Genomic DNA, 27860 nt, shown 5'->3' with positions numbered 1-27860 from the left:
GCTGATAGGTCAGTTTACCACAGAAACCACATACAGATATATGACAAGATAAATCACTTTCTTAGTTGCCAACAGTGCCGACGTGGAGAACATTTTTGGCCTGGATTGGTTTATGTCTTTTGGATTTTCCATCAATCATACAGTCAGTCTGGTGCACATGAATGTACGTTACCACCAACTGGAAGAGCTCTGCACATAATTCCTCAACAATTTTGTCTTCTGGTCTGAGAAAGGAGAAGAATTTCTAATCTCATATTTCACTAATCCAGTGGCATGACCTTGATTTTTTCATCCCAGGCTTGTTTCTCTGGCACTCCATGACCAGGTCAAGGACAAATTAGACAGGCTGCAGGAATTTGGTGTCATCAAACCTGTCTCATCAAGCCAGTGGTTTACTCCCCTAATTATTGCAAAGAAGCCATCTGGAAAACTCCAGCTTTGTGGGAATTTCAATGTAATGGTGAGTGTTCAAGGTGAAATGTGTTGTAACCACAGGAAAAAGCCAAGTCTAATTACAGTTGTTCTCAGACTGTATGCCGGAAATAGTATGTAGTAAGTGAATTAAAAAATGTAGCGCTGGACACAAGGCATGGCAGAGGGGTCATAAAAGAAACACGACGCAGCTGGAGAGCCGAGGCAGCAGTCCAAACTGCCTGCTGGGCAGCTGCGCTCCATAAGAAAGCAAACAGCCACCAAGTTATAGATACAAAGAAGCTCTGCGCAGAGACCCGTAATAAGCAATCACTTAGAATATTGACAGAAAGCATTTCTGGTTGGAGAGAGAAATCTGGGAGTGAAGAGATAAAGAAAGAGGGCCCCTGGTGGGGACCACACTACATCATGAAGAGCCATTGAAGGGCTCAGGACACAGTGCATGATCATATAGGGGGAGGCCCCTCTAACCCTCCACCCAGCTTCTGAAGAAAAGTAATGAAATTAATTCTTAAACAATACCCAATAAGGACAAGTTGTACTTGACGCTACATCATGCCAAGTGCTGGCAGGGTCGAAGGGAAAAAGTTAAAAAAACTCGGGAGCACGCTTCTCCGGGTCTCTCTCAAGGTTAGGCTTCCGGTAACAACAATAGTCAGTGTGGATGGCGGCAGCCGACTTGGCCTGAGGAAAGGGTTGTAGGCAGGCAGCCGGAGATAGTCGCCGATGAGCGTTTTGGGCAGTGGCTGTGGGACTCTGACGTAGGGTGCTAATGTGGACAGAAGGTACTGAAAAGCTTCTATCAGGTAGTCGGAATGGTGGAAGTTAGTCACCATTTCTGTAATAGACTTGGCCATCCTGTAGGTACAATCACTACTCAGTTAGGGCAATCTGCGTTATTTCTGAATAAACTAGAACTTGTATAACATTCGGGAGAGTTTACTTCTACCCAATTCCTATCCTGGTACCTTCACACCAAGGATTTCAACATCTTGGCCAGATCAAAAGTCTCCCTCTCACTAAGGTCAACCAGCTAAATCCCTTTCACGAACCATGTCGCTCAATCCCTTGCAAATCCATGCATAGGACGCGACAAATGAACATATACCCGATCCCAAAGCCTGATTAACTTTATGCAAAGTTGGCAGGCAGATGCTTCTTCTTCAAAGCTGACCTTTTCAAAGCATACTTACAGCTCCCATTGGAATGTTATCAACATATTTTAGTAATTAAAACAGTCTACAGCTTATACAAATTTAAGCAGTTGGTCTTCAGGGTCTCCAGTACCCCTGTAATTTTCCACTAGATATAACTATGATATCCATTTCAGAAAGACATTACAGTATGTTATTGAAAACGCCCTTTCCCACTTACCCCTGGGACTGGACTACAAGTTTGTTCAGGAAGAAATCCTTTGCTTCTTCCTGGACAATGACGCCCAACAAGCCATGAACAATTTTTCAATTAGTGGATCCTATATGGCTGAGGCCACAGGATTGGATGCCATTCTCCTACAAGTTCACACCTATATCTTAACGGGTGTCCAAAATGACTGGCAAATCAAAAATCTAATCCTCTTTGACATCACTATGTGCTGAGGCACCATTTGATTCTGGTGGATGGGATGGTCCTTTTAAACATGGACAACAATTCACCACAAGTCGTAATCCCAGTATCAGTATGACAACAGATCCTACAATTGCTTGATGAGGGATACTGACGTACTTTCTGAACTGACCTGCTCGTCTGGCACTATGCTTACTGAGTAGGCTCAAGCAGGTAATGGAGCACCTAGTCCATCAATGCAACAGATGGATCACACCCACCAAATCGTGAAACAGGTGCACCTATATTTTACTGATTTCTTCATAACTGCAACATAATTCATCATAATAGATGCTTTCTCCAGGTTCCCATATGTTGTTAGTGCCATACATCCACAGTGGAATACACAGAGACAGCACTAGCCAGGATTTTTGACACTGAGGTCAGACGTTAGTCAGCAACACTGTACCACAATTCTGAGCAGAAGCCTTTGAGAACTTCTGTACTAAGAATGGAGTGAAGCACATCCATTCCCCTCCCTTTCATCCCCAATCAAATGGAGAAGCTGAGAGGTTGATTTTGACATTCAAACAGAAGCTGAAGTACATACATACTGCATCTGCAGGAGATGCCCTAACACTGTTCTTAAGTTCATAGTGAGTAACACTGTTTGGCAACAAGAGACATAAGAGTTGTTACATGGATGCCAACTCAGTCTCTACTGCATTTTCAGATGCCCTTACCCAGCTCACTGGTCACTCCTCCTACACCAAAGTTCTGGCCTGGCATGCAGATGAGAGCCTTAGGGTTTTGCTGATAAGACTGGTGGTTATCTGCTACCATTCATCAGCAATGAGTGTGATGTGTCTTGATACTAGGTGCTGTAGACTGAATTACTTCTCAACAACAGAACCAGTTCAGGTTATGGAACTTCAGTCCACATTTCTCTCCTCATCTATCCTTCCACTGCTCCCTGGTTTTCTGTCATTTGGCAGAAGACAAGCTCATCCTTGAGTCCATTCCCCCCCCCCCCCCCCCAGCCGCCACTCAGCCCCTTCTCATCCCACAGTTAGCTGTTAAAGGCCACCACAACAACAGGAGGAGAATCTGGCCTCGACTCCAACTTCTCCATTGTGGGACAGCTTGCAGCTTCGGATGGTGATATTCACAGCCAGGAACAGCAACAAGGGTGGCCACAACTTGGGAGCCGAGATGTTATAGTGATGTTGCCTCCAGCATCAGCCAGCCGCAATACCTGGTTCCTGCAGTCGCCCACCCAGTGCCGCCATCACCACCCGGGCCACTATTAGCCCTACACTCGGGTGCCAGCAGATTAGCTTCGCCTTGAGCCTCAGCTGGGCTACTGATGAGATGTGTCTCACACACCTCACTGTATTCTCAGCAATAGGCCAGTCCAATCTTTGGAATCTCTATGACCCCACCATCCATATTTACCAGCATCATTCACCATCTGCTGCACTTCCAGAGAGATATGCTGCGCCGACCATGCAAGCAGTTCATTGCTCTGGCATGGCCACAGTCATGGTTCTTCGTACTGAGCTAAGGCTTGCTAGCTGCTAGCTATGGATTTGGAGCCAGCACCAGAGGCTCCACCATTGCCCCCCCCCCTTCTGCCCCCCCCCCCCCCCCAGTGCAAGTCTACAACACGGGATGCGCGCACCCATTCGATTCAACACCAGCACATACAATGCCAATGACCACTGCTGGCCTATATTTATGCCAACACAAGCTTCCTAGGCTCGTTCTTCATCATGTTGTTCAGTGACATGATTTCATGTTGCACTTGAGATTTGGATATGCTATGCTATTTGGGATTCAAAAGGATGTAGGCTGCAGTAGGTACTGGGAGATGAAGAAGCTTGCACAGGATAGAGTAGCATGGAGAGCTGCATCAAACCAGTCTCAGGACTGAAGACCACAACAACAACAACAATGCTATTTGGACTTTCAGTTACATTACAGATGTCTAGTGCTATGCTGGACAAGAACTGTGCTACAGACTTGGTATTGCCTTAGGCTGGTATTTTCCTGTTATTGTATTCTGTGCTCTCTTGTGTTTGGTTCAATAAACAAGTTAAATGTCCAATGTTCATTTGTATTGTGTGCCACAATACCAACTAACACTAATGATGCCTTGTCAGTGAAAGTGTAAAGAGTCTGATGTAATAGTCCCTTAAACTGCAGTATGCTTAAGACAAAGCAAGTCATGTATGTAAAGGCTGCTGCAGGTGGTGCCCATCCAAACAAATGTCATTTTCTATTGTCAGTATTGCTAAAATGGATAAAAAAACTCTGGCTCATTGTAGAATGTAAGTAGTTTATTTCTTCCAGCTTGGAAAAAAGAAATTTTACGCATTTCAAACACTCAAAATAAATGTTAGATATGTAATGTCACCCATGCATATGTCAGAATAACTCACTGCTAGTAACACCTCTGCTAATTTGAGTCAGCCAGCAGTTTGGATATATGTAGTGGAAATAAAAGTTTTCATTGAGATCAGTAGTGCTGCAAACAAGTTGAACATCATCGGGAAATATCAAATACATTAGCAGTAGCAGTGGGTATAAACAGAGGTGGTATGCTTCTATTCAAGTAAAACTTACTTCATGTCATGAAATTGCTTATTTAATTCTAGATTAGTGGTATCAGTTATTGGGCAAAAGAGTGTAACTCTATGTCTGTTTCACTACTGGCAGCTACTTGTGCTCAAAAATTGTTGAGGCATTTCGTAAAAACCATTATTGGTTAATCGATCTCACATTCAACGCTATCTTCTTTCAAGGATGATGAAGGCATTACTGAACAGTTTGTTGAACAATCTTTTGATTATAGTTATTGGCAACAGCAAGGTTCTTAAGTGATGGTCAACTGCAAATCCATATGCTGCTTGTAGGGCACTAGATGCTATATCGATTGGCTGTAGTACTTTGAATTAAATTACTAAAAGGGGTAACAAAGCAGTGTACATCAACTTTTCTTTTTAATGTGTATTTCTTCACATCTTTCATAAGAATTATTACTTAAGGTATTCTATTTACCAGTCTTAAGAAAGTCAACATAACTTTTTTAGAGGTAAATCGCTGCCATTATAGAAAGTTGTCATAGAGTCAAGGGCTCTACACTCTCAATGGCCAGTATATTATTTTATTATTCATTTTGCCATGAGAAAATTATCTTTCTGAATTTGGGGCATAAGTAATTTGCAGAGCCATATGGTTTCTGTAATAATTATTTCAATACCAAACAATGATTATACAATTATACATTTCTATGATACAAACGCGTGGTGTCTGTCCTGTCGGACATCATATACTCATGTAATTGATTCACCTCACTGGGCAATGAATCCACCACTTTTAGTGTGGGTGCACTCTTACATTCAATCTCTTGCAGAAATCTCAAAGCAGTGAGCATGGAGGACATGGACAGGGACTGCAGATTGATGGTGCTGGGTGGGAATGTGGTTCAGATGGGAACGTGCAGATATAGTCCACGCAACAGTGATAAACACTGTATCTGGGTGGTGCTGTGGTTTATGCAAGTGCCTAATAAGCAAGAGATCATGGGTCCGGATCCTGGTCTGGCACACAATTTTGACACAATTTTGCTCATCGTCACTAATTCCGCATAAAGTCCCAATGTAGCTGACATCCTTCCTTTCTCCTCCTCCCACCTTTAATTTACATGACGTTATACATTTCATCACTCTGCTTACAGATTTTTCCAAGAAACATATTGTTACATATTTTTGATGTTATCCTTTTTTGGAAACCAGCAGTAAATTTGGTTTTAAACACATTCAATTTTTCAATGACTGCAAATTTCTATTTCATTAAGGACAGAAAGAAAAGGACATTGGAACATTTTAAAATTGGTCTGCTGGGAAGAGCCCATTTATGGAGAGGTTCCATTTGCAATTACTTTCCATTTCAAATCAGACTCAGTGACAGTTACTTGAAATCCCAACAGTACTTTATCTTCCGTTCTTGACTATGTCCTTCCTACACTCCATTCAGCTGCACACTACACTTAACTCAGGCTCAGATAATTTTTGTGAATGTTTCATCATACTAGCACCTTGAGTTTCGATAAATAAGGTGTACATATCTTTGAATAAATGACTTTCACTTCCAGTGAAAGAATATCTTTATATTGTTATATTCTTGTGTCCCAGCATGAAAGGGACTGAGATAGCTTACTGGAATGTATGGAGACAAAGTTCCTGCAGGTGGTGCCACCCACCTGATCATGTCCTTGGAGGAGTTACATCAGCCAATCTTGTGAACATGTACAGTACATTAAAACAGCTGAATCAGTGGTCACAGGAAATATTCTGTCAGATTTGAAACGGAATTTAGCTGAAAGGAATATTTTCAGATTACTGCCAGGAAGCCATTTTCAATTAAAAAATTAGGAAAGGACCCTATTTGGCTGGTAAATACTGTAGTGTTGATCTCACTTGCCCTATAGGAATGAAGGAGCTTATGGGCACTCAGTGCAAAGGTTGTCAGTGAGCTGTATAGGAAAGATCCCATAGTGCATGGTCACCTGGTATCTAGTGTGGGGTCTGAAAACTATCACTGCTAAGTCGTTTCCAGTGTGAGTTCAGAAAGCATCACTCTGCACTTAGTAACATGACTACTGGAAAGTCAATATCTTTCACTGTGGCAGCAATGCCTTTTTAGGTGAATTTTTTTCATCTACAAGAAGTTTACAATACTACCTACAGGTATAAAATTCTGTGTAAGCTCCACAAGTGGTGTTGCTGTGGAATTCTTCTCATCTTCATATTGTCCTTTCTTTCAAAAAGATTTTTTTATATACTGAGTCAGGAATCTCTACCTGAATGCCTTAAACAGGAGAGTGAGGTCCCACAGGGGAGTGTTTTAAAGAAAAGGGCATTCACCTTCATGATTCAGTGTTATATGTACAAAATGGAGCCCTTCTGTGCATCCTCCAACATCACAACCCCCACTTGTAAAGTGTAAATGATGATAAGAGGCTGGAGGAATGAGTGATAATTAGAGTATTTTTATGGATAATTTGATAGTGCTTCTAAGGTACTATCATTTAATGTACTGGTCTTTGTAACTGACTGCATTCAAGAACAGTGAACTTTACATTTTGCTCTATTTGTCTGTCTTCTGACACTCAAATCTCCTCAATTAATTACTCTTGAAAGTACCCTTTATTTTCATCAAATTCATTGAAAAATTATCTTTAAAATCTGATGTGTGGCTGCACTGGATAATGTAGAATTCTGCCTTAAATATCATGGTACAACACATGTATGGCCACATTTCATGCCATCTTTGGCCATCTGTTCTGGCAGCCAGTCTTCTGTGCATCCTAAAGCATCACAACATCCACTTGTAAAGTGCAAATGATAATAAGTGGGAGGAATGAGTGATAATTCAAGTACTTTTGTGTGTAATTTGATAGTGCTTCTCAGGTACTATAATTTAGTGTACTGATCTTTGTAACTGACTGCATTTGAAAGCAGTGAACTTTACAGTTTGCTCTATTCACCTGTCTTCTGACACTCAAATCTCCTGAATTAATTACTCTTGAAAGTACCCTTTATTTCCATCAAACGCATTGAAAAATTATCTTTAAAATCTAATATCTGACTGCATTGGAAAATGTAAAATTCTGCCTTAACATCATGGTGCAACACGTGGATAGCCACATTTCACTCCATCTTTGGCCATCTGTTCTGACAGCCAGTTTTTTGTCCACGTTTTGGCATTCTCACAAGGTCCTCTTGTCTTAATAACTCAGAGCTTCTTTGCCAAAGTAACTGCTCTCTGCAACCAATCCCTCTCCTTCTGCCCAGCCAACCTCTTCACCTTTCAAAACGTCAAGAGGTTCTTGCATTCTTTTAAATTTTCAGTTCAGTTTTGAATTTTGTATGTGGTGGTATTTATTTATATTTCAGTGCTGAGTTTCCTATGAGCAATTTCCATTAAATAGTACCTACTCAGTGATGGTAATGAAAATGTCAAGTCTGGAAAGAGACAGCACATGGAAAAAGCAAGAAGGAATATGAAGGCTGTTTTTCTTATCTCATAACATCTGTGTCAACAGTTAATCAAGATGTTGGGAAACAATTGTTTTGCTCCTCAAGTAGATGAAGTAACTGAGAGCTAATATTCATTTTGCTGATGAGAACAAAATGCAAGGTGGGTTTTCTATTCTGTGAACTTGTTGCAGAAATAACAACTCCTGCAAGTTTTCTTACTATCATAAATATTTACAGTGGAATATCTTGGAGTATCTAATGATATGTGTTATGCAGTGTGTGAGTCCATGATGGGTTATAACAATAAGCCAAAGCTGTTACTCCAGAACACCTACAGATTCACTGTAAGATTTAGCAGGAACACTTCTCATTGAAATTAATCTCATTGTGAAGTGTTATGGATTGTATCAGAAAATGTTAACATAGTCAAATACTCAGGTCTAGAAATTGTACGTTCTGTGTGCAGAAATGGGAGCCAGACCCATCCATTTGTTATTTCGCACTGGTATAAGCAACAGATGGCAAGGTATTAGAGAGATTATTTAACATTACCTTTCTGAGATTGGACATACTGCCACCCTCTGTCAGAAAAAATAAAGGAATTTGACTTTATATTGCCCATCTGACACATGTATTTCAAAAGCTAAATAACATCAACATTTTACTGCAAATAAAGGAAAGAAATGTATTATTTTCAAACACCAAGAGAAGATATTTACAGTAAAAATAATTTAGGGAGATGGGATATATAGTGATAGTTTAAACATACATCTTCTATTTTCTCAATACTCTGGGATACTGACAATCAAATGCTTTCAATGAAGTTGAAAAGAGTTTTGAGTACGCATTTCTCAACACAAGGGATAAAGAACAGCTAATTAGTTTAGCTTGTTACTCTACATCTACATCTACATTTATACTCCACAAGCCACCCAACAGTGTGTGGCGGAGGGCATTTTACATGCCACTGTCATTACCTCCCTTTCCTGTTCCAGTCGTGTACGATTGATGGGAAGGACAACTGCCGGAAAGCCTCCATGCAGTAATGCTCCTCTTTTTTCCGGGGGACAAATATGAATTATTATCAGTAGTAGTATATTAAATTACAAATTATCATTTTAAACCTGTGTGGTCTCCCTGGTGTGCCTAGTTGACCACTAGTCCCCGTCACACTGTTCACTCTAACAATAGAGTACATACAGGGTTGAAGACATGGAAAAAGATAGGTAACATCACAATTTGAATTTAGCGTAATATAACTTTCTTACCTTTATTGGTCGTTGTTGCACGCTCGTCATCCAGTCATGAATCTCGTCATCCGCTGTTTGTTAAATCAATTTGATGTCCAGCGTATGTATTTTGCTGCGTAAGAACTGACACATAGTTAAACTTCCAACTTTTATTTTATAAATGCTGATCATGATGATATTCAATAATTTTCAATGTAACAGCTTTTCCAATACATCATTTTGTTCCCTCTATCCTTGACCTTCTCAAAGCGTGCATATTACCAAACATCTCAACACCAACTGCCCATTGTCTCTACACCCGCCAACCACTGGCTCCTATTCACAGAGTTTACAAACTGTGCAGTACTGCCAACCTTGGTTGTATATTGATATTTTACACATCGCACGAATACATATATGAAAAAAATAGTATGAGAAATGAAAAGTGTTTATAATATAGTTCTGTGGCAATATACCTCATGATTGTCCTCATATTAACAGTTTTGTAACAAAATAATAATATTTCAGTTTGTGTTTACATAGTTAAAGTTCACTTGCTCCTTCAAATTGATTGACAGCACCGCACACCTCACCAGGCATCGGTATCAGTAGTTACAGTAGTTTGTTACATTACAGTGCGTGCTCAAATCTCTCCAATTTGACATTAGTGATCTCCTTGGGAGGTATAAGTAGGGGGAAGCAATATATTCGATACCTCATCTAGAAACTCACCCTCTCGAAACCTGGACAGCAAGCTACACCGCAGGGCAGAGTGCCTCTCTTGCAGAGTCTGCCATTTGAGTTTGCTACACATCTCCGTAACGCTATTACGCTTACTAAATAACCCTGTGATGAAACGGGCCACTCTTCTTTGGATCTTCTCTATCTCCTCTGTCAACCTGACCTGGTACGGATCCCACACTGATGAGTAATACTCAAGTATAGGTCGAACGAGGGATTTGTAAGCCACCTCCTTTCTTGATGGACTACATTCTCTATAGGACTCTCCCAATGAATCTCAACCTGCCACCTGCCTTACCAACAATTAATGTTATATGATCATTCCACTTCAAGTCGTTCCATATGCATACTCCCAGATATTTTACAGAAGTAACTGCTACCAGTGTTTGTTCCGCTATCATATAATCATACAATAAAGGATCCTTCTATCTATGTATTCGCAATACATTACATTTGTCTATGTTAAGGGTCAGTTGCCACTCCCTGCACCAAGTGCCTATCTGCTGCAGATCTTCCTGCATTTCACTGCAATTTTCTAATGCTGCAACTTCTCTGTATACTACATCATCATCCAAGAAAAGCTGCATGGAACTTCCAACGCTATCTACTAGGTCATTTATATATATTGTGAAAAGCAATGGTCCCATAACATTCCCCTGTGGCACACCAGAGGTTACTTTAATGTCTGTAGATGTCTCTCCATTCAGAACAACATGCTATGTTCTGTTTGCTAAAAAATCTTTAATCCAGCCACACAACTGGTCTGATATTCTGTAGGCTCTTACTTTGTTTATCAGGTGACAGTGCGGAACTGTATCGAACGCCTTCCGGAAGTCAAGGAAAATAGCATCTACCTGGGAGCCCGTATCTAATATTTTCTGGGTCTCATGAACAAATAAAGCGAATTGGGTCTCACACGATCATTGTTTCCGGAATCCATGTTGATTTCTACAGAGTAGATTCTGGGTTTCCAGAAATGACATGATACGTGAGCAAAAAACATGTTCTAATATTCTACAACAGATCAATATCAGATATATAGGCCTATAGTTTTGTGCATCTGCTTGACAACCCTTCTTGAAAACTGGAACTACTTGTGCTCTTTTCCAATCATTTGGAACCTTCCTTTCCCCTAGAGACTTGTGGTACATGGCTGTTAGAAGGGGAGTAAGTTCTTTCGCGTACTCTGTGTAGAATCAAATTGGTATCCCATCAGGTCCAGTGGACTTTGCTCTGTTGAGTGAGTTCAGTTGGTTTTCTATTCCTTGAACACATATTTCTTTGTCAGCCTCTTTTTTGTTCATGTGAGGATTTAGAGAAGGAACTGCAGTGCAGTCTTCCTGTGTGAAACAGCTTTGGAAAAAGGTGTTAAGTATTTCAGATTTACGCATGTTATTCTCTGTTTCAATGCCATTATCATCCCAGAGTGTCTGTATATGCTGTTTCGATCCAATTACTGATTTAACTTAAGACCAGAACTTCCTAGGATTTTCTGTCAAGTCGGTACATAGAATTTTACTTTCAAATTCACTGAACGCTTCATGCATAGCCCTTACACTAACTTTGACAATGTTTAGCTTCTGTTTGTTGAGAGGTTTTGGCTGCGTTTAAATTTGCAGTGAAGCTCTCTTTGCTTTTGCAATAGTTTCCTAAATTTGTTGTTGAACCACAGTGGGTTTTTCCCAACCCTCACAGTTTTACTCGGCACGTACCCGTCTAGAACGCATTTTATGATTGCCTTGAACTTTTTCCATAAACACTCAACATTGTCAGTATCAGAACAGAAATTTTTGTTTTGATCTGCTGGTAGTATGAAATCTGCCTCCTATTACTTTCACTAAACAGATAAACCTTCCTCCCTTTTTTATATTCCTATTTACTTCCATATTCAGGGATGCTACAACAGCCTTATGATCACTGATTCCCTGTTCTGCACTTACAAAGTCGAAAAGTTCAGGTCTGTTTGTTATCAGTAGGTCCAAGATGTTATCTCCACGAGTCGGTTCTGTGTTTAATTGCTCAAGGTAATTTTCGGATAGTGCACTCAGTATAATGTCACTCGATGCTCTGTCCCTACCACCCATCCTAAACATCTGAGTGTCCCAGTCTATATCTGGTAAATTGAAATCTCCACCTAAGACTATAACATGCTGAGGAAATTTATGTGAAATGTATTCCAGATTTTCTCTCAGTTGTTCTGTCACTAATGCTGCTGAGTCAGGAGGTTGGTAAAAGGAGCCAATTATTAACCTAGCTCGGTTGTTGAGTATAACCTCCACCCATAATAATTCACAGGAACTATCCACTTCTATTTCACTACAGGATAAACTACTACTAACAGCGACAAACACCCCACCACTGGTTGTATGCAATCTATCCTTTATAAATACCGAATGTGCCTCTGTAAAAATTTCGGCAGAATTTATCTCTGGCTTCAGCCAACTTTCTGTACCTATAACAATTTCAGCTTTGGTGCTTTCTATCAGCGCTTGAAGTTCCGGTACTTTACCAACGCAGCTTCAACAGTTTACAATTACAATACCGATTGCTGCTTGGTCCCCGCATGACCCGCACCCTTTGAGGCTGCTGCCCTTTCTGTACTTGGACAAGGCCATCTAACCTAAAAAACTGTCCAGTCCACACCACACAACCCCTGCTACCCATGTAGCCGCCTGCTGTGTGTAGTGGACTCCTGACCCATTCAGTGAAACCCGAAACCCCACCACCCTATGGCGCAAGTTGAGGAATCTTAAGCCCACACAGTCACAGAACCATCTCAGACCCTCCACTTGGCTCTGTACCAAAGGTCTGCAGTCACTCCTGTCGACGATGCTGCAGATGGTGAGCTCTGCTTTCATCCCGCTAGCGAGACTGGCAGTCTTCACCAAATCAGATAGCCGCCGGAAACCAGAGAGGATTTCCTCTGATCCATAGCGACACACATCATTGTTGCCGACATGAGCGACCACCTGCAGATGGGTGCACCCTGTACCCTTCATGACATCCGGAAGGACCCTTTCCATGACTGGAATGACTGCCCCCCCCCCCCCCCCCCCCCCTCCCCGGTATGGACACAGAGAGCACATTGGTTTTCTTCCCCTCCCTTGCAGCCATATCCCTAAGTGGCCCCATTATGTGCCTGACGTTGAAGCTCCCAACTACCAGTAAGCCCACCCTGTGCGGCCGCCCAGATCTTGCAGACTGAGGGGCAACCTCTGGAATAGGACAAGCAGCCATGTCTGGCCGAAGATCAGTATCAGCCGGAGACAGAGCCTTAAACTAGTTGCTCAGACAAACTGGAGAGGCCTTCCTTATCTTCATATTCATTATGTCATAGTGAAAAGACTTTCATATTCCTCACAGCCCTTACAATAAAGTTTTTAATTAATTTCATTTAAGACATGAAGCTTATTCTGTCATTTCTTGCTCACATCAAATCTGCTCCCCAATGTGTTAAGAGACATGCTGAGGGTCAAAACTTTTTTTGAGTAGTTTATATTTTTAAAGCGTATTGAGCAATACTCTTGAAATTTAACCATTCACACTCATTTTCAGCCTTCAGATGATACATCAGTGTTGACTGTTTAGGCAATCTGCTTCTTGTTGCACTTTTTATGCAGAAATATTTTCCTATATCTCTTTACATGTAGTAATTGATGTTGTAGCCTCATGGTCACAATTTCTCCTGTACATTTACTGAATTTAGTTCGGGTCTGTTCATCATCAGGGGATATGAGATGTTACCTTGCAAATCAGTTCTCTAACTGAAACTTTTGTGGCAGATTAAAACTGTGTGCCGGACCGAGACTTGAACTCAGGACCTTTGCCTTTCGCGGGCAAGTGGCTAGAGCACTTGTCCACGAAAGGCAAAGGTCCCGAGTTTGAGTCTCGGTCTGGCACACAGTTTTAATCTGTCAGGAAAGTTTCATATCAGCACACACTCTGCAGCAGAGTGAAAATCTCATTCTGGAGTTCTCTAACTGCTCAAATCAGGAAGCAAAAAAGAGGTTTAGAATAGTTGCACAAATCTCTGTGCCTGGGTTTGATTTGCAATGTAATGCAATGTGTTTTATTCATTTCATAATGTACATAATTTTGGAACATATGTTTGAAGTACAGGAGACACGTCAAGGTTAGAATTTGCTTATTTAAAATTTTGTCACACTTACAGTAATACTTTGTTGAGAATTTACTTACTTAAAATTTGTCAAAATTACAGTATTTACATCTACTATAACTATCATAAATTTTTATTCCATTTTAGGGATCCAGTACAAACTATCACTTTGTCCTTCATGAAATCTTCTGCAGAGTAGTAGCATCATTTAATTAGAAAATCATGTAACCTCCTTTTTAAAATATTTATCTTCATATTCATTATGTCACCCCCTTTTATTGTGTTGTGAATTTTCATGGCTATATACTGAGGAGTCTGAGTATGCAGATTTAAGTGATGAGAGGTGAGCATAAGGTTTTCTTTATGTCTTGTGTTGTATGAGTGTTCAAAATGATTTTCTTAAATAGATCAGCTGTGCTGCATAGGAAAAGAATCACCTAAAGAGTATAAGGAGGGGACAGTTAATATTTTTAAGTCTTTAAATAATGGTCGACATGATGCCATCGAGCGTGCAGATCACATGTTGCAAATTATTCTTTTTTGCAACTTTCAAATTGATCATGAGCGTCTTCCAGTCAGCTGGTGGTAAGATGAAATATTTTCTTATTGGCATAGCATGGATCTTCTTAAGCACTGATTGATCCAAATGTTCCAATCTCCACTGATGTACCTTGGTTTTCCAACTTTCCTTTAACAAATGAAAGACAGCAACCTCCATAGGCTGAAGAAGATGTGTAGAATTTGGAAGCAAAGCTACAAGTATTATCCCATGCTCATTACAAAACTTACTAATGTGTAAGGTGAGATGTGACACATGGTCATCAATAAACACAATGATTGGCAGTGGTATTTTCTTTTCTAGAAGATAAGGATGGAAAATATTCATTACAAATTCAAAGAATAATGGACCTGTCATCCAACCTGTTTCAGATTTACCTATTCCCCAATGTTTTGATACACTCTCTGCTAGTTCCTGTGGTATTCTAGCATATTTAAACACTGCCAATGGAGGTGCTAAATCACTATTTGCATTTCCAGTCAACAAAACCGTTAGACATTCTTTCTCGTCACTACTCACTTGTTGGTACACATTTTTTTTTTTTTTTTTTCCTCGTTTCAGGGGCAACACTTTGATTTCTTTGGGGTTCAGAAAGAAAGCAGTTTCATCTAAATTAAAAACTCTTTCAGGACTTTGAAGAATTGACTTAAAATTGTTCTCTGTTAAATATTTATCTATCTCATCAAACCAGTTTCTTATAGCTTCCGGCTTTACTCCTGCCCTGCTTGATGTCAGATTTTGTGACATTCTAATCCCAATATTGGGATGGCGCTTCAAAAAAGCATTGTACCAAGTTTTCCCTGGGCGGTTACAAATGAAGGGATTTTTATGTTTCAGTTGTTCAATCAGGAGCTGCACCCTGTCCAGAAGTTCGCGTTTTGTTATTGGGATTTCGGCCTTAGCCATAGTACAAATCCAGTGTACTAATAAATACCCCTCTTCTTTGGTAAGAACTGTATGAGGACCCATGCGACAATTTCTAGGCGTCTTCCCTCTGGCTTTGTATATAAAGTAATTCGAGGAACCGAGAAAATTTTTGCTGCTGTAGAAACAGGCATTCCATTAAGTACTACATCAATGGCAAGCTGCATTTGTTCCTCTGGAGAACTGAGCATCTTCCCTTTTACTGGTGGCATTATAATGACCTAAATAATATAAAACATAATGCCAGAAATTCACATTACTTGAATGCCAGTAGTTAACATGGTATGAGCTAGTGTTTGACATAGGCTGTCAACTACTGGATCCATTCATGCAATGATAAATTTAACACAAGCTCCACAGAGCTAAGCTTATGAGGATACAGGAAATGAAAAAGGTATCAAAAAAGTTGTTGGACTTAGTAGTTGACAGATGTGTCAACTACTAAAAAAAAGGAACATATTAGCACCAGTACGTGACACCTGACCGTACCATAACCTAAATTCACAAATATTTCACAAATTTGCTTACTTTGTTTAATACTGGAACCATCTAAAAACGATACACAAAAAATAATAATATCTTATCTTTGCTTTGCCACATCAAAAAACTTACCTCCTTATTGATTTCGAGACGAAAATCAATGAAAGCAGAGAAACACAAACACACTGTTACAAACAGAAGCAAACACACTGTTACAAACAGAAGAACCCACTTCAAGATGGCTGCTAGAAAAATATGACAGTTATCAAATTACACTGTAGATGGCAGCACCATACAACAATAGTTAAAACTCTATCTCTGAATAAAGCGATTTTCTTAATTTAAGAACTTTTTTTTGAAAGTGTCAACTACTGGTGTTCTGTCAACTACCGGTGCCTTTACCTTACTTCTCCTTATTGCCATAATTGTCAAAACAGTGTTCCAGAAAGGGACTCAACACATTTTGCCATCTTTTGTTTTCAGGACTGTTTATCAGCTGAGACACCCGGGAGCAGCTCATGTACCAACTCAAGCATTCAACTCATCAATTTATTCCCTCCATTCAACTGGTTCTGGGTTCTTCATCTTTTTTCATTTAAAAAACCATTATGATGGTCAACAAATAAATCAATCAGATCTTCAGATGGGACCTATTAAGACATATAACTAAAAAAGAAAGACAGACTGATTACATTGCAATGGAAAGTACAACTGAAAAATACATAATTTAAGGAGTAACAGTAACAACTCACTGAATAGTACAGACACTGAATCATTGAAAGGAACAGTAACAACACTGAGAGCTTTCTAGCTACTGGTGAAATCTCTTTTTTTAGCTGTAGAGAATGCAGGTGCACTCTATAGCTCAAAAAAGGATTTGTCTGAAAGCTAGCAAAGTTTTCTGTCTTGTTTATGTTCCTGTAGGAGACTCAGCTCTTCTACTAACCAATGGGTTGTTATGTTTACTCTAAAGAAATGAGATAGAGTAAGATTAAATGTGGTCAGATTTATCTGAGTAAAATGGAAAGCAGTTAGACACCTATAGGCAAATAAACACATTGTTATGAAATGGAGCAAAAGGTGGAGTAGTTGCTTCTAGAAAGCTAGAACACAGGATGAGCCAGTATAAACAAAGAGGATAGCCATAAAAATTTAATTATCACCTCAAAACATAAAAATATATGGTTTTCTTTATTGTTAAAAGATTCATGTCTGCAGTCCTGGTATGCACTGAAATCTCCACACCACAGCATGTGCTAGAGGAACCAAAATGTTGGGATGTTGCAACTGAATTTTGCTACTAATTCAGCCAGAATATCCACAGTAGCAGAAAACTTCTTTGCTCCTATAGTTCATTAAATGGGTGGCAGGTTGTATGCTAGTACTCTAGAGTGTTAATTATTGGAACGAATTGTGTATGATAAATTTATTAAAAGTGTATAACAATGTTTCATTCTGACAGTGTATTAATTCTGTAAATATTAGCAGTTTCAGTTTACTGTAATGTATTCACCTATTTTGACAATTTCCTGACACATGATCAGGGTAGTAAGTATTATATTCAAATGTTTTATGTTTTTTATGTTATATTTTCTGACATGTTCCACACCCATGGGATTCATCTCATTTTTGGGTTTATAAAACGAAAACTGAATCTAATCTAACCTCCATGGGTGTTCGGAAAACTGTATTATTCAGATACTCGAACTACATAATTTTATTTACTAGTTTACCAATAAAAGCTACATATATTTATAATAAAATAAATCTCTTTCATTATAAAAAAGGAAAGTACAGTGGGAATGATGTAATATAGCCTACTAAACAAAAAGTATGTAATATATAACTATGTAGTTTGAATGCACAGTTCATATGTTTAGATTTAACACTTTAAAAAATCCTTAATGTTGGTCTGTCTAATCGAGCCTACCCACTTACGAGCAGCTATGTCAGCCAAGAAGGCAGAGGGTAAGACCATAGCACAATGCACAGGTGGCAGAATGGAGCAAGTGAGTTTCGTTAAGCCGTCATTCAGTTGACTGATGTTCAAATAATCGATGCACTACTGTACTGTCAATTTATATACTTGCTTGACAGGGTAGCACTAGAACAGACATGTGGTAACACAATAAGAAATAATCAATAACATTTGCTATGATGCAAACTTTATTTAACTTTTGATAGTTTTCTGTGTGACACTTGATGTCCTATTCCTGATACAATTAAATCTAAATAACTTTGCTGTCTCTTGGTAGCTAATGATATTGTTACTATGACCGAAAGTAATTATGCAGACACTCATTTGACTCCTCTAGTTTTCCATAGATAATGACTACTAAGACAGAATGTTGTCTTCAGACTTGAACTCATGCAGCTGTATTTAGCATAATTGCTGGAACTGTGTTATACATCTATATCTACATAGATACTCCACAAACCACAGTATGTTGTGTGGCAGAAGGTACCCTATACTACTACTATTCATTTCCCTTCCTGTTACACTTACAAATAGAGGGAGGGGAAAATGACTGTCTATATGCCTCCATACAAGCCCTAATTTCTCGTATCTTATCTTCATGATCCTTACGTGCAAGTTATGTTGGCAGCAGTAGAATCATTTGGCAGTCAGTTTCAAATGCCAGTCCTCTAAATTTCCTCAATACTGTTTCTTGAAAAGAATGTTGCCTTCCCCACAGGGATTCTCATTACAGTTCCCGAAGCATTTCGGTAACACTTACGTGTTGTTTGAGCCTACTGGCAATAAGTCTAGTAGCCCGCCTCTGAATTGCTTCAACAACTTTCTTCACCCTGACTTAGTATGGATCCCAAACACTCAAGCAGTACCCAAGAATAGGTCACTCCAGCATCCTATATGCAATCTCCTTTACCGGTAAACCACTCTTTCCTAAAATTCTTCCAATAAACAGAAGTCGACAATTCGGCTTCTCTAGCACAGTTCTCACATTGTCGTTCCTTTTCATACTGCTTTGCAATGTTATGCCTAGTTATTTAAATGACTTTACTGTGTCAAGCAGGACACTAATAAATCCAAAAATTATCGGTTTGACCTTCCTACTCATCCACATCGGCTTACGTTTTTCCACTTTTAGAGGTAGCTGCCATTCATCAAACCAACTGGAAATTTTATCTACACTCATGCTCATAAATTAAGGATAACTACAAAGTGTGGTGCCACACAACGTGGCACTACACAAAACTGGTGTTAATAGCATAGGCACATAGGGAACACACACGATACAGATCTGTAAGTCCACAGTATAGGTGATAAGTTGAGAAAACCGTCCCGAAACACATGTGCTAGAAAACGCCACTGTTCCCTGCGCATGTACCCTGACATCAATATGGGATATGATCACCATGCACACATACACAGGCTGCACAACGAGTTGGCATACTCTGGATCAGGTGGTCGAGCAGCTGCTGCAGTATAGCCTCCCATTCTTGCACCAGTGCCTGTCGGAGCTCCTGAAGTATCATAGGGGTTTGAAGATGTGCAGCGATACATCGAACGAGAGAATCCCAGACGTGGTTGATGGGATTTAGGTCTGGAGAACAGGCAGGCCACTCCATTTGCCTGATATCTTCTGTTTCAAGGTACTCCTCCATGACGACAGCTCAGTGGGGCCATGCGTTATCATCCATCAGGAGGAAAGTGGGACCCACTGCACCCCTGAAAAGGCAGACATACTGGTGCAAAATGACATCCCAATACACCTGACCTGTTACAGTTCTTTTGTCAAACACATGCAGGGGTGTACGCCTCCATAGAGGTCCCTTTCAAGGACATCAAGGGGTTGATATCTGGTTCCTGGTTCACACCAGATGAAAAAGCGACAAGAATCACTGTGCAGACTATACTGGACTCGTCCATGAACATAACCTGGGACCACTGCTCCAATGACCATGTACTGTGTTCTCGACACCAGGCTTTACGGGCTCTCCTGTGACCAGGGGTCAGTGGAATGCACCTTGCAGGTCTCCGGGTGAATAAATCATGTCTGTTCAGTCATCTGTGGACTGTGTGACTGGAGACAACTGTTCCAGTGGCTGCGGTAAGGTCCCGAGCAAGGCTACCAGGAGTACTCCATTGCCGTCTGCAGGTGCTGATGGTGAGATATTGGTCTTCTTGTGGTGTTGTTCACTGTGGACGTCCTGTACTGTAGTGACTGGACATGATTCCTTTCTACTGGAACTGTTACCATAATCTTGACATCACACTTTGTGGCACACAGAGGGCCCGTGCTGTGACCTGCTGTTTTTGACCAGCCTCCAGTCGCCCTAGCATTCTACCCCTCCTAACGTCATCAGTATGTGTTCTTTGAGCCATTTTCAACACGCAGTCATCATTAGCACATGTGAAAACCTCTGCAAACTTACTCGCTGCACCGTACTCTGACATGCACCAACACACCTTTGCGTATGTGAACTGCTGCCAGCACCACCGTGTGACGAATGCATGATCATACCCTGAGGTGATTTAAACCCACAAACTGCCCACCAGAGTGTTGTTTCACCATGCATCAGCATCATCCTTAATTTATGATTGTGAGTGTAGTTCATCTTATATCTTCCAAAGTCACTCAGTTTTGACACCTTCCATTACACCACAGCATCTTCAGCAAATAACAGCAGTTTGCTGCCCACCCTGTCCTACAAATCATTGATGTACATGTACATAGAGAACAACAGTGGTCCTGCCACACTTCCCAGTGGCACTCCTTACGATACTCCCATCTCTGATGAATGCTCGCTGTTGAGAACAACATACTGGGTTCTATTATTTCTGAAGTCTTCAAGCCACTCCCACATCTGTGGACTTATTCCATATGTTCATATCTTTGTTAACAACCTGGAATGAGACACCATATCAAATGCTTTCTGAAAATGTAGAAATATGGAATCTGCCTGTTGCTCTTCATCCATTGTTCACAGAATATCATGTGAAAAAAGGGCAAGCTGAGATTCACACAAGAGATACTTTCTAAAACCATGCTGATTCATGGACATAAGCTTCTCAGTCTCAAGAAAATTTAATATATTTCAACTGAGAATATGTTCCAGGAGTCTGCACCAAATTAAAGCTAGGAATATTGGTCTGTAATTTTGTGGGTCCATTCTTTTACCCTTTGTATATACTGGAGTCACAACAATTGCAGTTGAGGTAAGAGGCCAGTGTCATAGAGTACTCTTTATAAAATCGAACTGGGATTCCATCTGGACCTGGTGATAGAGCTGATTGAGCTGGCTGCAGGTGCCAGATTATGTCATGTAACTGCAGGATTGGAACTTTTTGTGTGTCCATAGTGCACTGTCTTTTCTGCCTGTCAGCAGAAGGATTTCCATCACTGCCCAATACTAGGTGGAAGCAAGGTAGTCCCTGGTTGAAAGCACTCCCTTTGGTGGCTGGCAACACTATCAGTGGGTGAGTATAACACACTGATTGTGTAGTGCTGAGGCAGAAAATGATCCAAATTTGTGAACACCACCTGGAGGCTGCTGCTTGGAGCTAAGAGGCACCAGGTGAGTGACTGTGCCTGTGTGGTTGTGGCCTCATGGTGTTAGTTGTGTACCTCTTCAGCCTGGAACACATTCCTACTCTGGGGAGAATAGAGATCTGACTAAAAATAAAATATTATCCAAATCAAACCCAGATTTCTAGAGGGTTCCAATACTGAGAAGGCTATCTACACATAAAGTAATAATGTACTTAATTCATTACACAATAAATTACAGGCTGTTGGTACATTTTGTGAGCTGTCAAAGGCATTTGACCATGTAAATCATAATATGCTTTTAAGTAAATAAGAATATTACAGTGTAACAGGAAATGCCGCAAAATGGTTCAAATCCTCTATCTCTGACAGAAAACAAATGTTGTCAATAGGTAATGAACGTTATATTAAGCTATCAAGCATCATCCAACTGGGAACCAATAACATGTGGTGTCCCCTGGGGTTCCATCTTAGGGCCCTTACTTTTCTTGAGTACGTCAATGACATTTCATCAGTAACACTACCAGGTGCCAAGTTCATTTTGTTTGCAGATGATACAAACATTGCAACAAATAGTATATCAAGTATAACCTTAGAAAGGTTGGCTAATGAAATTTTCAAGGACATTAGTAAATGGTTTCACCCATTCTCTGTCACTAAACCTTGGAGAAACATACTATATGCAGTTCAGAATTTATAAAAGCTTTCCTGCTAGTATGTACCTCAAATATGACAACAAGCAGATAGAAGAATTCTTGGGATTACAGCTTGCTAATAAATTTAACTGGGAGGAGCATACCACAGAACTGCTGCAGAACCTAAATAAATCTCAGTTTGCTGTCCAAATGTTGACAAATGTAGGTGATATAAAAAAGCTAATGTACTATGCTTATTTTTATTCCATTATCTCATACAGGATTATTTTCTGGGGTAACTCATCAAGTCAAGCTTAAGTTTTCTGAGCCCAAAAGTCTGCAATATATATAATGACGAGAATTCAAGAATGTCCTGCAGATGGCTGTTTAAGGAATTTGGGATACTGATTCTCCATATATTTATTCTTTATTGAAATTTTTCATTAAAAATATTTTTTTTTTTCAAACCAACATCTCAGTTCATGGAATTAATACTAGAAATAAGAATAACTTCCACAAAGACTTTAAGTCACTTTCTTTGGTTCAGAAAGGTGCCCACTATAGAGTAATACACATTTTCAATAACATGCCAGCAGCCATAAATGTTTAACTAATAATAAAGTTCACTCTGAGAAGAGTCTACAGAATTTATTGGTAGCAAACTCCTTCTATTCAACTGATGAATTTCTTAGAGGAATCAACTGATGCATGTATATTATTAACAATTTCACATAATGTGAATATTGTGTACAATCTTATTTCTGTACACATTTTGTGCAGTACTGTGATCACTGTAAATAAGTCCTGTAAAATGTTTTTTTTTTATTTTATTGATGATGCATGACTACAATAGCATAAGAATTATCATGTGCAGCTAAGTGTAGTGAGTATTTAATATTTAGTGACTAGTTTTGTACCCTTTTACATGTAAATAAGCTTAAGGGGTCTTTTTTTAATGGTTCCGCATCCACAAGAGCACTTTCACTTGCAATCTGTTAAAGATACATTAGCATGTCTTTTCTTATTTTGTAAAAATTTATTGTGTATTTTTGTTTTCTGACATCCCAGAGGAAATCCTCACTATGGACCAATTGTAACGAAAAGTATGTCTAATCTAATCTACTGATACTCCATACGGATCATTTAGCTATATTTCTTCCTCTGTAAGTGTGATATTAACGTGAGCTGGTACTTTTGTCACTTTACTGCTTGTCTTCATGTGTGCCCATACAGTTTTGGAGACATTTGAGGAAGTTACAATTGGTGACAGACATGTATAGTGTTGCAGAACTTTTTAACAAACATTTTATAACTGTTACTGACAAGATGGCGTTGTCAGATTCTGTAGATGCTGCTATGGAATACCTCAAACCAGACATTTGAAGTAACTTCCATAATATGAATTTGACCCTCGCTACCCCAGCAGAAATAATATCCATCATAAAATCTTTAAGATCAAAAACATCTAGTGGGTATGATGAAATATCAACAAAGTTAATTAAAGAATGTAATTCTGAGTTAAGTAACATATTAAGCTATCTATGTATCCAGTCATTTATCGGTGGAATATTTCCTGAATGGTTGAAATATGCTGAAGTTAACCCACTGTTTAAGAAGGGAGACAAAGAAATAGCATCAAATTTCCATCCAATTTCACTTATGCCGGCATTCTCAAAAATTTTAGAAAAAGTAATGTACAATCAGCTTTATAACCATCTTATCTCAAATAACATACTGTCAAAGTCACAGTTCGGATTTCTAAAGGGTTCTGATATTGAGAAGGCTATCTACACTTACAGTGAAAATGTGCTTAATTCATTAGACAAAAAATTGCAGGCAACTGGTATATTTTGTGATCTGTCAAAGGCATTTGACTGTGTAGATCACAATATCCTTTTAAGTAAATTGGAATAATATAGTGTAACACGAAATGCTGCAGAATTGTTCAAATCTTATATCTCTGGCAGGAAAAGAAGGGTGTTATCAGGAAAGAGACATGTATCAAGCTATCAGGCATCATCCAACTGGGAACTAATTACATGTGGGGGCCCACAAGGTTCCATTTTAGGGCCCTTACTTTTTCTTGTGTATATCAATAACCTTTCATCAGTAACATTACCAGAAGCCAAGTTCATTTTCTTTGCCAATGATACAAACATTGCAATAAATAGCAAATCAAGTATAGTCTTAGAAAGGTCAGCTAATAAAATATTTGTGGACATTAATCACTGGTTCCTAGCCAATTCTTTGTCACTAAACTTTGAAACAACACACTACATGCAGTTCAGAACTTGTAAGGGGTGTCCCACGAGTATATGCCTAACATACGATGACAAGCAGATGGAAGAAGTGGACAGTGTTAAATTATTGGGATTACAGCTTGATAATAAATTCAACTGGGAGGAGCACACCACAGAACTGCTGAAGCATCTTAACAAATCTCTGTTTGCAATGCAATTGTGTCGAACATAGGGGATACAAAAATGAAAAAGCTGGCATACTATGCTTCCTTTCATTCCATAATGTCATATGGGATTATTTTTTGGAGCAATTCATCAAGCCAAGCTAAAGTTTTCCAGGCACAAAAATGAGCAGTAAAAGTTATATGTGGTGTGAACTCAGGAACATCCTGCAGAAGCCTGTTTAGGGAACTAGGGATACTAACTACTGCTTCCCAATATATTTATTCCTTAATGAAATTTGTCATTAAAAATATACCACTTTTGCAAACCAACAGCTCGATTCATGGAATCAATACTAGAAACAAGAAGAATCTTCACAAGGATTTAAAGTCACTTAATCTTGTACAAAAAGGTGTGCATTATTCAGAAACACACATTTTCAATAACATGCCAGCAGCCATAAAAAGCTTAACCACCAATGAAATTCAGTTTAAAAGAAGCCTAATGGATTTATTGGTGGCCAACTCCTTCTACTCCATTGATGAATTTCTCAGTAGAACCAACTGATTTGTGTGTGTGTCTATATATATAACTTCTGCACCAGTTCAGTACAGTAATGTGTTTATTGTAAATAAGTATTTAGTAGTTGTATTACACATTTATTACTTTATAAATAAATAAAAAACTTTTTTATTTTAAATTGAGTGCATTAGTATTTGTAAAATGATTCTTTCATATAGCGTTCATTACAAAATAATGACCATGCCACTTGGGACCTGTGGAATGGTACATTAGCTTATTTGTTTGAGTTGTAAATATTTGCCATGTATTGTTGTTTTTCTGACATGTTCTACATCCTGGAGGACCTCCTCACTATGGATCAATTGGAATGAAAGTAAATCTAATCTAAATCTAATCTAATCTTACATGATCTGTGCTAGTGTCTACTATATATGTAAATCTTACTTGGTTCTTTATGTGAGTCAGAAAGTTAAATTAGCTTAAGATATCAATGAAACTTCTTGAACAAACATTATGTTTCACTGTATTAATGTTAAAGTCATCTGGTATCATTAAAAAAGTGAATTCTCTGAAGAGTCTGCCTAGTAATATTTGAAATTCTAATAGGAAGCTATCCACTCTTGAGCTTGGTGAATGGTATATACCCAGCACAAGACATTTTTTTTCCTGGGAGCCATACTTGAATGGCCACTGCTTCAATTACTACTCCTGCACGGTTAGGTACATGATATACAGTACAGTCAGTTACATTACCATCAACACATATAGTCACACCAACACTTTTGTGTTAACTTGTACAATAATGTGCCATTTTTATATCCTTTTAGATTATATGGGATGATTACATTTTTCTTTATCCCATACTCCGCCATAATAAAAATATTTAGCATTTCACTAGCTAATAATTCATCAGTTTCATCTTATTTATTGAATCATATTGCACATTTTGGTGAAGTACTTTAATTTTAGAACCCTTATCAGCTATTTTTCTGTCAATTGCATTAAATGTCTCATTATATCTACATTTACATTATTATGTTATTTAATGTATTATTTTCACATGTACCGCTTATCTTGTATGTTTCCCCTTCCATCTGCCTCTGATTAAAAAATCATTCAAACTGGCATGGCACTATTTTCCCCCTGCACACATTACTTCACCCTGTTTCTTCTGCTTTGAACATCTTCTCTCCCTTTGCTGGTACTGGTATTGCTGTAGGTGATGCTGAAATTATAGCTTTTGTAGTTACTGTTGACACTTGTCCTTCCGTAGAGATTGGGATCAATGCTCCTTCTGTTATTGTAGTTTCTGCCAGTTTCACTGCTGCATGTAGACTAAATATTTCTGCTATTTTATTTTCTGTCAACATGTTAGCTGGTATTGCATTTCCTGTTTCATAGCTTTTAGAATGGTAGTTCAGTGATGAGGATGTAGTTGTCTTTTGCCACTTCTGTTCAGATATGGCCCTAGTTTTGTATAGTTGCGTCTTTAAAGAACATCTACACTAAGAAAATGTGCATTTGAGAACCTTTTGCAGATCTTATGGAACTGCCTGTTTGCCTTTTTCATTTCAAAATTTACACAGGATGCAGGCATGAGATTGTGTCTGTGTGGTATTCAAGTTACAATTATGATGTCCTTTATTGCACAATGAAGAACTTGCCTTAGGTTATGGACTGCACTCACTAATTCATTGCTATAAACATCATTTGCACCACCAATCGACACAATACTTCTATTTTTGCTTCCAACAGTGTCCTCCTCAATGGTTTTGACAACTTCATGTATGGGTGCCACAGGACTTAACATAGCCACATGCTTACACAATGAATTCATTTACATAAGATTTCTGCCCCCCCCCCCCCCCCACGCCCCCCTCCATAAACCATAGACCTTGCCGTTGGTGGGGAGGCTTGCATGCCTCAGCGATAGCCGTGCCATAGGTGCAACCACAATGGAGGGGTAACTGTTGAGAGGCCAGACAAACGTGTGGTTCCTGAAGAGGGGCAGCAGCCTTTTCAGTAGTTGCAGGAGCAACAGTCTGGATGATTGACTGATCTGGCCATGTAACACTAACCCAAACGGCCTTGTTGTGCTGGTACTGCGAACGGCTGAAAGCAAGGGGAAACTATGGACGTAATTTTTCCCGAGGGCATGCAGCTTTACTGTATGGATAAATGATGATGGCGTCCTCTTGGGTAAAATATTCCGGAGGTAAAATAGTCCCCCATTTGGATCTCTGGGCGGGGACTACTCAGGAGGATGTTGTTATCAGGAGAAAGAAAACTGGCGTTCTACGGATCGGAGCATGGAATGTCAGATCCCTTAATCAGGCAGGTAGTTTAGAAAATTTAAAAAGGGAAATAGATAGGTTAAAGTTGGATATAGTGGGAATTAGTGAAGTTCGGTGGCAGGAGAAACGAGACTTTTGGTCAGGTGAATACAGGGTTATAAATACAAAATCAAATAGGGGTAATGCAGGAGTAGGTTTAATAATGAATAAAACAATAGGAATGTGGGTAAGCTACTACAAACAGCACAGCGAACACATTGTTGTGGCCAAGATAGACACGAAGCCTATGCCTACGACAGTAGTATAAGTCTATATGTCAACTAGCTCTGCAGATGACGAAATTGAAGAAATGTATGATGAAATAAAAGAAATTATTCAGATAGTGAAGGGAGATGAAAATTTAATAGTCATGGGTGACTGGAA

The sequence above is a fragment of the Schistocerca serialis genome, chromosome 3 (assembly GCF_023864345.2).
Source record: "Schistocerca serialis cubense isolate TAMUIC-IGC-003099 chromosome 3, iqSchSeri2.2, whole genome shotgun sequence".
Taxonomy (NCBI): Eukaryota; Metazoa; Arthropoda; class Insecta; order Orthoptera; family Acrididae; genus Schistocerca; species Schistocerca serialis.
The sequence above is the reverse complement of the archived record's forward strand: the minus strand, read 5'-3'. Positions refer to the sequence as shown.